Source organism: Phascolarctos cinereus, unplaced genomic scaffold (genome assembly GCF_003287225.1).
Source record: "Phascolarctos cinereus isolate Bilbo 61053 unplaced genomic scaffold, phaCin_HiC Scaffold_726;HRSCAF=1367, whole genome shotgun sequence".
NCBI lineage: Eukaryota > Metazoa > Chordata > Mammalia > Diprotodontia > Phascolarctidae > Phascolarctos > Phascolarctos cinereus.
This window is the reverse complement of record NW_027556098.1, coordinates 222,395,628-222,410,422: the sequence shown is the minus strand read 5'-3', so window position 1 is coordinate 222,410,422 and position 14,795 is coordinate 222,395,628. Positions and strand designations below refer to the sequence as shown.

The following is a 14,795-nucleotide window of genomic DNA, read 5'->3' as shown; positions in this document are numbered from 1 at the left end:
TGAAATTTATCTAAGGCCCTCCAAGTCCTCAAGTGGGGCCCTTTGACTGAATCCAAACTTCACAGAAAAAATCCCTTTAATAAAAGGATTTGTTCTATAAAACTTGGGTTCAGTCGAAAGGCCACACCCAAAGACCTAGAAGGCCACATGTTCCCTACTCTGATGTAAAGCCTCACTGCTCATCAGTGAACAAAAAGGAGAAAAAAAATCTTTTAGTTTTTTGACAATTAGTATTGACTATACTTCGTCTGTTAACATTACACAAACCTTGGAAGTATCCAAAAAGAGGTCTTAAATTGGATACACAATCTATAATAAGATACAATATATTTTTTAAATGTATGACATGATATGATATATGTGCCATTAAAAAGACATGAAAAGAAGATACACACATTCATAACTCAGTTATTATGAAGAAGGTGGGACCAAAGAGAAGAAATGAAAGTATTACCACAAAAATCCTGCTGATTTAAGGCAAATGAGTCAACATTTTTATATTACAAAAATGTTCAGGAGAAAAGTATTGAGTCAGTGTTTATTGATTAGACTAGGAGATGTGAATTCTACACCCAGAATCTTCTTTTGGAAGTTTCTTTGTTTCTGCCAAATAGAAGGCAGGAACTTAATAAATGCTTATTGACTGACTGACTGGCATAGCAGAAAGTTCAATAAAGTCTTAGCATCTCACCATTTCATTGAACTTATCTTTTCTCCCTTAGACTCCCTGAAGGTAAAGATCATTTGGATTCATCTCTTCATTCCCCTCAGCATCTACCTAGTACAAGACATGTGGTAGGGACATGTGATAGTTGTTGTTTTTTAAAGAAATGAATGAAATTTGGCTGTGGTCAGAGGTCATGTAATTTTTACCATATATATTTTACCATATATATTTGGTCAACAAAAATTTCTTAAGTACATATTCTGTCTCTAGCATCTTACTAAGTAATGGGGATGAAGGGAGGGGGAAAAAGGGGAGGGGAGAGAGAGAGAGAGAGAGAGAGAGAGAGAGAGAGAGAGAGAGAGAGAGAGAGAGTTCTTGTCCTTGAAGATCTCTTAGTTTAATGGGGAAGACAACATGTAAACAATTATGAACAAATAAGATATATGCAGGATAAACTAAAGATAATAAATAGAGGAAAGGTATTAAACTGGATTGGGTATTAATCCACTGGTATTAAAGTGAATTGGGAAAGGCTTCTTGTACAAGACAGGATATTTAGCTGGGACTTGAAGGGAACTAGAGAGAGCAGAAGATGGAAATGAGAAAAGAGAAAGAATGGCATGGGAGAGAACCAGTGAAAATGCTCAGACTTGGGAGATGGAGCATCAAGAAAGCCATAGTCATTGAACTGAAGGATAACTGGAAATGAGTAAGTCGTAAGAACATTAGAATGTTAGGAGGGAGCCAGGTTATGAAAGGCTTTGAACACTGAACAAAGAATTTTGCATTTGAGATGCACAAATACATAATATAAATTCTATCTGAGTTTTATTTGGTAGTGGAGATGGCAATGCCTTTCTCCCCTAAACCCTGACATTTTAGGGAAATCAAATATACCATACTAATATGAATAGTTTCACCAACTTTTGTGGTCATCAGATAAAGATTTTATACACATGCACATGTATGCATGCATGTATATGTGTATATGTATGTGTATGTGTGCGTATATGTATATGTATATACACATACATTCAGATTTCTGTGCCCTGGGACAAGGCATGTAGTACGTAAAAAACTTTGCTAGACCCACCACCAAGTATTTACCTTGCTGGTAAATGTTTAGCTGTCTGGGGGCAGGGGGAGGGAGAGATGTACCCATGACACACTTTTAAATCTGCATTAGTAACATTTTCTTCATCACTTTCTTAAGTCTAGAAAATAAACAGAACAATACATTAAGCCCTGATTTGTAAAGTTTGCTAATTTCTGAGGTATAAATGTTCACACTGAAAATTTAACAATCAGGTTTCCTGAAAGCTGACTACAACAAACCTAGGACCATTATTATTATTATCATTATTATTTGAAAAAAGGCTCCAAGAAAGAATTCTGAAATGCTAGTATAAATACAGGAATATGTTCAAATTGCCTATTTTAGGCATGTTCCTGACTGTTGGGGTTTGTCACTGATTTGCCTTATTTCTGAAAAATTAAAGTAGCAAAAAAGAAAAAAAGTCAGAGGTTAGTTTTAAAAAAACAAAACCAAACATGAACAAAAAAAATCCTACAAAACTTTACATAGTCATATCTAAATCTCTGATGGGATATCAGTTTTAAAGTGAGTTAGAGGAGATGAGATTTAAAAGGTTTAGTCATTAGGGATTTTCCGTTGTCGGTAATAGGGTCAATTGAAACTAGTTAAAATATTTTAATGGAAGTTTTCTTTTCATTAGTATTCTTTTAAGACTGGATATAGTCTCCCACTAATAAAGATAATAGTAAAATACTTTAGGGCCCCATTGCAGAAGATGAGAGACATGGGGGCAAATTGCTGTTTTTTATTCCTGGCTGGGAAGGCTAGAATGGCTGTATTTCTTTCTGTTTTATATGGAAAATTAACTGCCTAAATGCTATGCTGGCATGCAAATGAAAGTGTATAGTAGTAAAGTTCTGCATTTCATCTGGGACTTGTGTTCAATACTCCCTGGTATGAAATACCACAGGCTTTCTCAGACATAACACAAGTCAAATGAAAATGGCTTCTAAGCAGGCAGAAAACAACACGGCATATAAGTATTGCATATCAATCAATCCAAAACATTAATACTAGTACATTTGAATCATTGCAGTATGCCTTCCTTTGAGAATCTCAATGTACTTAGAATATCATCTCTCTAAACTTCCCAGAACCCCTTTGTGTATGGTGAGTAGAAATATTAACCCAACCATGCAAATGAGCAAATACCCACATTCCCAGCCTCTGAATTACATCAGCAGACAATATCAGAGAAATTAAGAAGACTGCTCATTAAAATAATAACAACAACAATCACACATCTTGCCCTCTCTTGTATAGCCTTTCTTCTAAGGAATCTAGAGTAGATCATATACAGAGGTGATAAAATCTGGCCTGGCCTAGGATTACAGATTCTCACTTATAGCACTGGCTTTAGTACTAAGTCAATGTGAAATCAAATTGCTTAAAGTGTTTGTGATTGACTTTCCCCATCTACATAAGAAGCTTAATGAGGCTTGTGCATCCCAGGTTAACTCTATATGATGCTATTATTATTTAAGTCTGGGATTGCTGTTCCATTGGTGTAGAGAACTTACAATATATTAACTCCTTTTATCAATGCAGATCTGCAGCTGGCTGGTAACTTAGAGCCACTAAAAATTCCCCAAAGCATTGAAAAGTTAAGTCTCTTGTCTAGGTTCACAGTGCCATTAAGTCATAGGCAGAAATTAAACCTAGATCTCTGACTCCAAAGCTAAGTCCCTATTTTCTTGCTAAGCTTCCTCTGTGAGGTTATGCTTATATAGAGTGGTGATGTGGTGCAGTTGTGAGTGGGAGGGAGTGGAGCAGGTTAGGGAAGGGAGGAAGGTGTAAACCCCGAGTTGGGAATCAAGAAATCAGGAAACCAGACTTCTAGTTTCTGCTCTGCCACTGACTATCTTTGTGACTTCAAAAAAGTCACACCACCACTCCGTGCCTTGGCATCTTCAACTCATAAAACGAGGATGTTGAATTGGACAGTTTCCAAAGTCCCTTCCACTTCAGAGTTCATATACTGCTTCAGGCATTATCTCATTTTACAGAGTGGGAAATGGACATGGAAAAGGTTAAGTGGCCTCTGCCAAGTCCCAGAGCTGATCACTGAGGTTTTATACGTCAGGAGAAAAGCTGATTTGCTCTTCTAGGTTCAGGTGGAGATCAGCCCTGTTCCCAGGAGCCTATTTCTCCCAACTTGCCCCACCCCTCCCCACCTGTGCTGGGGCATAGACACCAGGTCATGCCTCTTGGAGCAGTCTGTTCCTGCTTGCGGTGATTGGGGAGGATTCAGAGCTGTTTCAGACTTGGTCTACCCTGGTTGCTTACAACCACATGGCTACTGGCTAGCTGAAAACCTAAGGAAAAGGACACTGGGCCAAAACCAGCTTTAGCTCTCTTGGAGTACCATTAGATAGAAGCAGGTAAGGTCATGGAACTGGATAATGTAGGAAATCTTAACTCATTATTCCAGTGGGTTATGTGGAGAAATATAACAGGAAGAGAAGATACTTCTACACTCCAATGACTTTACAGTTTAGGTGAGGTTGGGGTAGGGGAAAGCAATTGGAAAAATATTGCTGTTTATGTTTGGGGGGCATTGCTGTCAGGTAATTTATGACTGAAGAGTCTTGATAATAGCGTAAGACTAAAGATAAGGTGTCCTATGCAATAAGGAAGTGGATCTCGAATTAAAGTGGGTGTAGACTAACACAGGATTGTCTTATGACCTTGGGAGCAAAGTCAATCATATGTTCATACCTTTTTTACTTAAGTTTTATTCATCCAGACTATGGAGAGGGTTTTGTGCTTGTCATCATAACTTTCAGGATTGGGTACCCTACTCATTTCATCTATGAGTTTATAAAGACTGAGGATCAAGAAGCAGAGGTTAATGGAATGGATGATGTGATCCAAGTTCAGTAATCTAACATGCCAATTTCACATGCCACTATTAACTTGGTGATTTCAGCTCCTACGGATTCAATTATTATCTCTATGCTGATTCTCAAATTTACTTAACAAGCTCTAATGTATTTTCTCTTCATGTCCTGAATTTTCTGTTCATCAGATGTCATGACATTAAGAAAGCCTTTGTATTTGTTTCCTTTGGGGTAGAAGTGGGAGGTTCTGAAGAGTGTCCATACCATTATTTTGGAACTTTACTATCTACCCAACTCTCTATGCCTACACTGGTAGTCTATACAGTGAAAGCAAAATGGAAAATTGGTAAGATATTTGAAAGTTGTAGAATTACCTGGAAGATGTCTTGAGTGATTCAGTTTTATACAACTTTATAGAGTCTTGAATTATCTTAATGGGTTGGGTGAATAGCATCAATAAGTCACTAAGCAGTTTTCACTTAGCCAGTATAGGTAGTGCAATATATAACCTTCATAATTGTTATTTTTATAGGTTGTTTAGTTTGCATTTGCATACATTAGTCTACTGTATTCAGGTGATTCTTAGGAAGAGTACATAAAATAGAATGAATGAATCACTATGAGTATGATGCAGCTGAAAATTATTGCTGTGGACCTTCAGGTTGGATTTAGGGGGGAGGACCCTGAACTTGCTACATGCAATTGGGTTGGACTAACTGGCAGCTAAGTTGAAACTCTGAAAACTAGAGATGTTTTAAAACCACATTAATGTTTTTGGAGGTAAAAAGGCATGAATAAAACTAGAATTTTCTCAAAAAAACAATTCGAAATATGAAAAAGATCATTTTTTTAAAAAAAGTCAGTGAGTCTGGTTCATATAATTCAAACTGGATTAATTTCTTTTCTTTTTTTTTAAAGCATTTTTGTAATCCTTGGTAACATACCACTTTCATATTCAAAGGAAAATGATCTTCCTTACAAAGTCACTTTATCCACTTCAACCTAATCAGCTTTGACTTGTTCTTTTTTTTAATGAAAAGTCAGATAATTTTCAGTATTCAGATAACTTGTATATTTTTTCAAAAGGAAAAATCAGAGAGACAATCAAGTAGTCATTGGTAGTGACTGACAACACAAAGAATTCTGAGAAGAGAGGGAGTAGTATGGGGTAGGCTAAATGGAAATGGCTTCACGGAGGTGAGGACACTTGATCTGGATGATAAAGGATTTGGATAGGTAGAAAAGAGAGAGGAGAACCTACATGAGCAAATGCTTGAAAGTAGGGGCAGCATGCCACCATGAAGTACACAAATACTGGAAAAGAAAAAAAAGGAGGAGATAACCTTGACAAATATGTAGACCTGTCTCTCTTTAAAAATGTTTTAGTCAATTGACAAGCAATTATTGAGAATTTACAATATGTCAAATACTTCAAGTTCTGAGGATACAAAAAAGGCAATAATAAGATCTCTCCTCTCAGGAGTTCACATTTTAAAAAATTTTTTTTTCTAATTCCATGTAAAAATAATTTTAACATTCATTTTTTAAAATTTGAGTTCCAAATTCTTTCCTTCCCTCGCCTTTCTCCCACTGAGAAAACAAGCAATTTGATATAAGTTATACATGTGCAGGCATGTAAAACATTTGCATATTAGTCATATTATGAAAGAATACCCAGACCAAAAGAAAAATAAACCAGGAGAAATAAAGAAAATTTTTAAAAATTATACTTCAGTCTGCATTCAACCTCCTTCAGTTCTTTCTCTGGAGTTGGATAGCATTTTCTATCACAAGTCCTTTGAAATTGTCTTGGATCATTGTATTGCTGAGAATAGCTAAGTCATTCATAGTTGGTCATCTTTACACTATTGCTGTTACTGTGTACATTAATATTCTCCTGGTTCTGTTCACTTCACCTTGCATCAGTTCATGTAAGTCTTTCCAGATTTTTCTGAAAGCATCCTGCTCATCATTTCTTACAGCACAATGGTATTCTATCACAATTACATACCATGACTTGTTCAGCCATTCCCCAACTGATGGGCATCCCCTCAATTTCTCATCCTTTGACACCACAAAAAGAGATGCTATAAATACTTTTTGTAAATATAGATATTTTCCTTTTTCTTTTAATCGCTTCAGAATACAGACCTAGTATTGGAATTGCTAGGTCAAAGAGTATAGTATGCAGAATTTTATAGCCCATTCGGTATAGTTTCAAATCGTTCTCCAGAATGGGTGGATCAGTTCACAACTTTACCAACAATGCTTTAGTGACCCAATTTTCCTTCCAACATTTCTCATTTTCCTTTTCCGTTATGTTAGTCAATCTGATAGGTTTGAGGTGGTACCTCAGAGTTGTTTTAATTTGCATTTCTCTAATAGTAGTGATTTAGAGCACTTCTTCATAAGACTACAGATAGCTTTGATTTCTTTGTCTTAAAATCATCTGTTCATATCCTTTGACCATTTATCAACTGAGGAATGACATGTATTCTTATAAATTTGACTCAGTTCTCTATGTATTAGAGAAATGAGGCCTTTATCAGAGAAACTTGCTACAAATTATTTTTCACAGTGATGATTACTGTGTATATCTCTCTGTCCTATTTTTTTCCCAGTTTATCCTTTCTCCCCTTTCACCCTGCCCCCTTCTCAAAATTCTTTTGCTTCTGACCACCACCTCCCCCAATACGCTCTCCTTTCTGTCAGCCTTCCCCTTCTCTAATACCCCCCTCCTGCTTCCTGTAGGGTAAGAGTTCTTTCTTAATAAATTTATTTATTTATTTTTAGTTTTCAACAATTACTTCCATAAGATTTTTGACTTCCAAATTTTCTCCCCATCTCTCCCCTCCCCCTACTGCAAGACAGCATGTAAATTGATACAGGCTCAACATTTACATTCATATTAAACCTGTTTTCACATTAGTCATGTTGTAAAGAAGAAATAAGATAGATTTTTTTATACTCAAACTGAGTATGTATGTAATTCCCTCTTTCAGCCAATTCTGATGAGAGTAAGTTTCAAATGTTACCCTCCACTGTGAAAGCTCTTTCATACCTCTTAATGTGAGATAATTTACCCCATTCTCCTTCTCCCTTCCCCTTTCTTCCAATATACTTCTTTCTGAACTCTTAATTTTATTTTTTTAGATATCATCCCATCATAGTCAACTCATACCCATGCTCTCTATCTATGTATACTCCTAATTGCCCTCAAAATGATAAAGTTCTTAGGAGTTACAAGTGTCATCTTAACATGTAGGAATAAAAACAGTTTAACCTTATTGAATCTCTTCTGATTTCTCTTTCCTGTTTACCTTTTTATGTTTCTCTTCAGTCTTATATTTGAAAGTCAAATTTTCTACTTGGTTCTGGTCTTTTCATCAAGAATGCTTGAAAGTCCTCTATTTAATTAAATGTCTGTTTTTTCCCTTGAGGTGTTATACTCATTTTTGCTGGGTAGGTGATTCTTGGTTGTAATCCTAGCTCCTTTGTCCTCCAGAGTATCATACTCTAAGTCCTCTGATCCTTTAATGTAGAAGCTGCTAACTTTTGTGTGATCCTGACCGTGCTTCTATGATATATGAATTGTTTCTGGTTGCTTTCAATATTTTCTCCTTAACCTGGGAGCTCCGAAATTTGGATATAATATTCCTGGGAGTTTTTATTTCAGGATATCTTCGAGGAGGCGACCATTGTATTATTTCTATTTTACCCTCTGGTTCTAGAATATCAGATACATTTTCCTTGATAATTTCTTGAAAGATGGTGCCTAGGCTTTTTTTTTTTGGTGTCATTGCTTTCAGGTAGTACAAGAATTCTTAAATTATCTCTCTTGATCTATTTTCTAGATCAGTTCTTTTTCCAGTTAGATATTTCACATTTTCTTCTATTTTTTTTTCATTCTTATAATTTTATTTTATTGCTTCTGGATGTCTTGTAAGAACATTAGCTTCTACTTGCCTAATTCTAATTTTTAAGGAATTACTTTCTTCAGTGCCTGTACCTTCTTTTCCATTCGACCAATTCTGCTTTTTAAGGTGTTGTTTTCTTCAGTGAGTTTTTGTACCTTTTTTTCCATTGGACCAATTCTGCTTTTTAAGAAGTTCTTTTCTATAGTGGATTTCTATGCTTCTTTTTTTACCATTGGGCCTATTTTTATTTCTCCTTTACCAAGCTATTGACTCTTTTTTTTTTCATGATTTTCTTGCATCATTCTCATTTCTTTTTCTAATTTTTCCCTCTACATCTCTTATTTGATTTTTAAAATATTTTTTGATCTTTTCCAACATTTCTTTTTGAAACTGACACCAATTCACCTACCTCATAGGGTTATTGTGAGGATCAAAATAATTAGTATATGTACAGCACTTTGCAAACCTTAAAGCATTATATAAATGCTGGCTATTATTAATATTTGATTGTGTAGGCAATAGGAAGCCACATGATTTTGAGTGCACAGTGATGGGATGGAATAATATGGTAGTACCTGCATTTTAGAAAAACCACTTTGGTAGATAAGGAGGATGGACTGGAGTGGGGAAAAACTTGAGGCAGAGAAACCAACCAGAAATCTATTACAATTGTCCTATGATGAGGCAGCGAGATTCTGTACTGGAGGAGGAGGGTGATGGCTGAATCAGTGGAGATAAATGAACATTAATAATAGCTAATATTTATATAGTGCTTACTAGATAATAGGCATTGTGCTAAGCACTTCACAATTATTATTTCATTTTATCTTCACAACAACGGGGATGTAGGTGCTATTATTATCTCCTTTTTACAAATGAGGAAATTGAGGCAAAAGAGGCTAAGTGATTTTCCCTAGGGCCATACAATTAGTAAGTATCTGAAGCTGAATTTGAACTCAGGTCTTCCTGATTTTAGGCCTGGCACTCTATCCACTGCCCTATCTACACAACAGGTGGGGTGAGTGTAAATGAGGAGTCAAGGATGACAACAAGGTTGTAAGCTTGTATGACTTGCAGATGACTGGTGTCCTATAACAATGATAGGGAAAGTTGAGAAGAGGGTAGAGTTTAGAGAGAAAAATATTTAGTTCTGTTTTGGATATATGGGTTTGAGATGTCCAAAAAGGAATTGTAGCATGATGTACTTCAGGACAGACTATGGATAGACATGTAGTTATGGTACCAATCTGCATGGTGATAATAATAGAATATATGAGAGGAAGTTGGTGAGATCTCCAAGAAAGATAATATAGAAAATGAGCAGAGGTCCCCAAATAAACTCTTAGGGGAAACTTGTGACTAGTGGATCTCACCTGGATAAAGATCAAGTAAAGGCAGCTGTTGAAGAGAAATCAGAAAGGTAGAAGGACTAGAGAAAGCAAAGTTTCAAAAACCTAGAGAGGAGAATACATAGGAGGTGGTGAAGGTGGTAGACTGCCAGATACTGCCCATAGGTACAGAGGAATTCACTGATCTTTTTTTTTATATTACTTTCAGTTACCAATGGCTTTCCCTTCCTCTGTAACAAGTAAGTATAATAAAGCAAAACAAATCAACTCCATTGACTATGGAAATGTGCATCTCCTTTGACATCTTTAGTCCATCATTTTTCTACTGAGTGGCAGGAAACATGCTTCATCATCAGATTTCAAGGTTATAAATTATTCTCAAAAATATTTTGTAGGCATAACAAAGTAGGCATATGGGTCATTGGTTGCTGATAGTTAATCAGTCACTCTATTTCATTAATAATGCCATTTGTGATTTTTTTATTCCATCCCTTTGGTGTGTTCTTTGAGATATATTGAAAATTTATCCATCAGTTACTTCAAAATTTGTCAGTTCTAGAAATTTGAAAGTATCACAAATGGCATTAACAATGTAAATAACAAAAACAAGACTGAACATCATGTCATTGTAATGATCAAGCTTAGACCTGATGAAGAGATGAGCAAACAGATCTCCTTTCTTTCTTTGCACAGGTGAAAAACCATGGGTATAAGACACTGTCAAAACTGATCAGTGGGATGGCTAGTTTTTATGACCTGCTTTTTTTCTACTTTATTTTATTCTTTATTACAAGGGATGGCTCACTGATTATAGGAGGAGCATATTCAGAAATGAAAGTGTTATAAAAATAAGAGATATTAATAACATTTTTAAATTGGAAAAAATGGAGAAAAGATGGATTTCCTTTTTTTTTTTCTGTGCTTGGTTAGACCCAACCACTTTTTGGTTTTCCTCTCTACTATGTTGCTTAATGAAATTAGCTCCCATTATTTATGCTTATGATTCTCAAATCCAGCCCTAACATCTCACTGACCTTTCATCTCCAACTCCTATTGGACATTTTGAACAAAATGCCTTAAACTCAATATGTCCAAAACTAAACTCATTATGTTTTCTCTCAAAACTTCCCCTCTTTTTAACTTTGCTGTAATTGTTCTCTCAATCACTCATGCTCACAAGCTAAAGATCACCCCAGATTCCTTACTTTCTCATCCTGTACCCCACATCCAATCTGTTGATTTTATCTTCATAATATCTCTCATTTATGCCTCTTTTTCTTTTAAACTGCCACCACTCTGGTATGGACCCTCATGTTCAGTCATTTTTTAGTAATTTTCAACTCTTCATGATCCCAGTGGGATTTTCTTGGCAAGGATACTGGAGTGGTTTGCCTTTTCCTTCTCCAGCTCATTTTGCAGATGAGGAAACTGAGGCAAACAGGGTAAAGTGACAAGGCCTAAGGTCACACAGAGCTAGTTAGTGTTTGAGGACAAATTTGAACTCAAGTCTTCCTGACTCCAAACCTGACACTCTATCCACTATATCACCTACCTGCCATTTATTTATACATAGGTATTTGTATATTTTCTCTCCTATTAGACTGAGATATCTTTGAAAGCAGGGACTATCTTTTATTTTTCTTTGTATCCCAAGCACAGTTCCTGAAATATAGTAGGTGCTTAAGAAATGTATATTGACTGACTGACTACTTCCTCATACGGCACATCAGACACTGAAGTATAGAGTTCAAATACGGTGGTTGTGCAATTTTCAAAGATGAAACTATATCAAATTATAAACACTATAAAATTTGTTCCATTGCATATCTATTACTTTTCCTTTCTTGATTTTAGCATATAAATAATCTTGTGTATATATACATATATATATATATATAATCTGGTAGAGTTGTCTTTCCTATGCATTTGCAGGCTTATATCCCTCTAAGGTTTTTCATTGTTCTTTTAGGTGACGTTGCTTTTCACCACTTTCAGTCCTCTTCCCTGATGCTTTGCAAAAGAGTTGTCCTTGACTTCTACATGATAAGGGATTTGAGCATGTTTTGGTCCCTTCATTTTAGTGACAGTTTTTACAGTAATTGAACTTCTTAGAAGAGGTATCTGTCTTTGCTTTTTTTTTCTTTGCATTTCTTATTTTTCAGATCTCACCCTGTGTTTAAATAGGTTAAGATGGAGCTGTTCAGTTGTATATGGTGCCTTCTTAGATTTATCTTTTTTTTTTAATTCAGTATTCATTTGGGCCCTTTCACTAACTTATTGGTAGTCTGGCTATTTTGGACATGATAGTTAATTTGGAAATGACTCAAACTTTAATGAGTAACCAATCTTTTTGTTTTGTCTAAGATACAGTCAATTTTTTTATGTGTCTACCCTGGAGGAACATAAAATATTAGATAAAACATTTATTAAGTGTTCACTACAATAAGTGCTTAGAATACAAATACAAATAAAAATCAAGTGAAACAAGACAAAAGACAGTCCCTGCCCTTGAGTAGTTTACATTCTTATAGGGGAATATAACACAAGAAAGGGTGCTGAAAAGTGTAAAAAGTAAGGGAGAAATAGGGAAAAATTATATAATTGTTGACCCTTGGGCTGTACAATATTGGTGAGAATTTAAGGATGTATTAAAGAACATTGTAGTATTGTGGGGTGGGAAGTTAAGACTAACAGGTATTTGGCCTATTGTCTTGATATTGGCATAAAATTAAAAAGCTATTCCCTGAGTCTGGTACCATTTGACTCTATTCCTGAAGAAAATCTTCATTATATATGAATGTGAGGCTTCAAGGAGACTACCATAAGATCACAGACAGAGTTGCAAGGGATGTAGAGGCCATCTCTTCTAACTCCTCCTTTAACAGATTAGGAACTGAGGTCTAGAGAGGGAAGTAATTTGCCTAAGCTTATATAGTAGCAGAACTAAAACTTGAAATCAGGTCTTCTAATTTAAAAAGCAGTACTCTTTCCACTGTTTGAACATTTTCTTTTTGATTTCTTAATCTGGAACAGTATTTTCCAACATATTTTTCACTACCTTCCTTTGTAGTGAAGTCACAGAATGTTAAGGTATATGTTGATAAGATATTTAGGGAAAATGTACCTTTTCTGGAATGAACTTTTTTTTTTTTGGTGAAGCAATTGAGGTTAAGTGACTTGCCCAGAGTCACACAGCTAGTGAGTGTTATGTGTCTGAGGCTGGATTTGAACTCAAGTCCTCCTGACTCCAGGGCTAGTGCTCTATCCACTGTGCCACCTACCTGCCCTCTTTTTTTTCCTTTTTAAATAGGTTTTTTTCTAATTATATATAAAGACTATTTTTAACATCCATTAAAAAAATTTTTTTTGAGTTCCAAATTTTCTCCTTCTCTTCCTCCTCCCTCCCTAAGATGGTAAGCAATTTGCTATATGTTATGTATGTACAATCATGTAAAAACACATTTCCATATTAGTCATTAGTCATGTTGCAAAAGAAAAAAAAACAGACCAAAAGAATAAAACCATAAAAAAATAAAGAAAATGAAAATAGCACACTTTGATTTTCATTCAGACTCTATCAGTTCTTGCTCTAGATGTGGATAGCATTTTCCATCATGAGTCCTTTGGAATTGTCTTTGATCAGTCATATTGCTAAGAAGGGCACAATGTTGCTATTACTGTGTACAGCGTTCTATTCGTGCTACTTTTATCAGTTCATTTAAGTCTTCCCAGGTTTTCCTGAAATCAACCTGTTCATCATTTGTTATTTCACAATAGTATGGAATGAATTTTTATACATCTGTGCTAGCTTGGCATTTCAAATACAGTAAATAAAAATATTTCACTAGCCCACTTAACGTTATTTTTCCTACTCATGTCTTGAATAGAGTGCATGTAATTGTATTTGTCTCATACTAATTGGAATTTGCAGTGGGTGACTGGCATGGAGGCTGATCCTGAAGTGTTATGCTCAATAAACATTATTTAATAATGATTATTAAGGGTAACCTTCCTTCATTATTTAAAATCTCCATTGTCTCCCAAGGTTTTACCTTCACTGTCCAGTAATGAATGAAAACTAAATTTAAAAAGCTTAAAGAAAAATAATCATGTACTGATTTAGCCTAACCCACCTTGGACCCAACTTCAATTAATGATGACAGTAATAAAAAAGAATTATAAACAATGGAGCCACAATGTTTGTTTAAACAAGAGGTGATTAAGTATATGCAAATAGGCCACAGTACATTGAAATTGTTTAGCAGCTCCTGTTTTAATTGATGTGCACTTCAGAAAATATGCCAAAGGATTATTTAGCCAAAGAGCTCTGTTTCTTCCTATGACAGATGAAGATGCAGCAAAGCAATCTACTGTAAAAAGTGCTTTTAGAGCTAGGAGCTGCCTCTCAAAGCTGAAGTCATATTCATTAAACCCTCTACTGAAGATTCAATAAATGTGAAAAGTGACTTGTTACATTACTGTCTTGTTTGTTTAGAAGTCAGAAAGTCAACAAGCATTTATTAAGCTTTGGTATGTGCCAGGAACACTCAGAGGGTGAACATCCAGATCTCGTGAGCAAGTAGAAGAGAACCTTCTACCTATTTTCCCAAGTTTTTTTTCCAAAATTAGCTTGCATCTTGGCACATTTCTTTTCTTCCAAGATTTTCTTCAGGACTCATCATGGAGTTCGTACTTCGTGTTGTTCGATAATAATAGTAATTGACATTTATAGAACATTTTAAAGTTTTCAAAACTCTAAGTTCAGTGATCTCACTGGAGCTTTACAACAATCCTATAAGATCACAATCATTTTACAGGCAAGGAAACTGAGGTTCAGAGAAGTTAATTGTAGCCCATGGCCGTACAACTATTAAGCATTAAAGACAGGTTTTGAACCTGGTCTTTCTGACAGTAAATTCAGCACTC

The 14,795-nt window shown here is 35.3% G+C and overlaps 1 protein-coding gene across 1 annotated transcript in view; it reads left to right on the top strand.

The window, feature by feature from the left end:
• The window catches only part of XIRP2 (xin actin binding repeat containing 2), a 376,940-nt gene that overhangs the window by 221,474 nt on the left and 140,671 nt on the right, over positions 1–14,795 (top strand). The gene's annotated exons all lie outside the window — the stretch shown is intronic.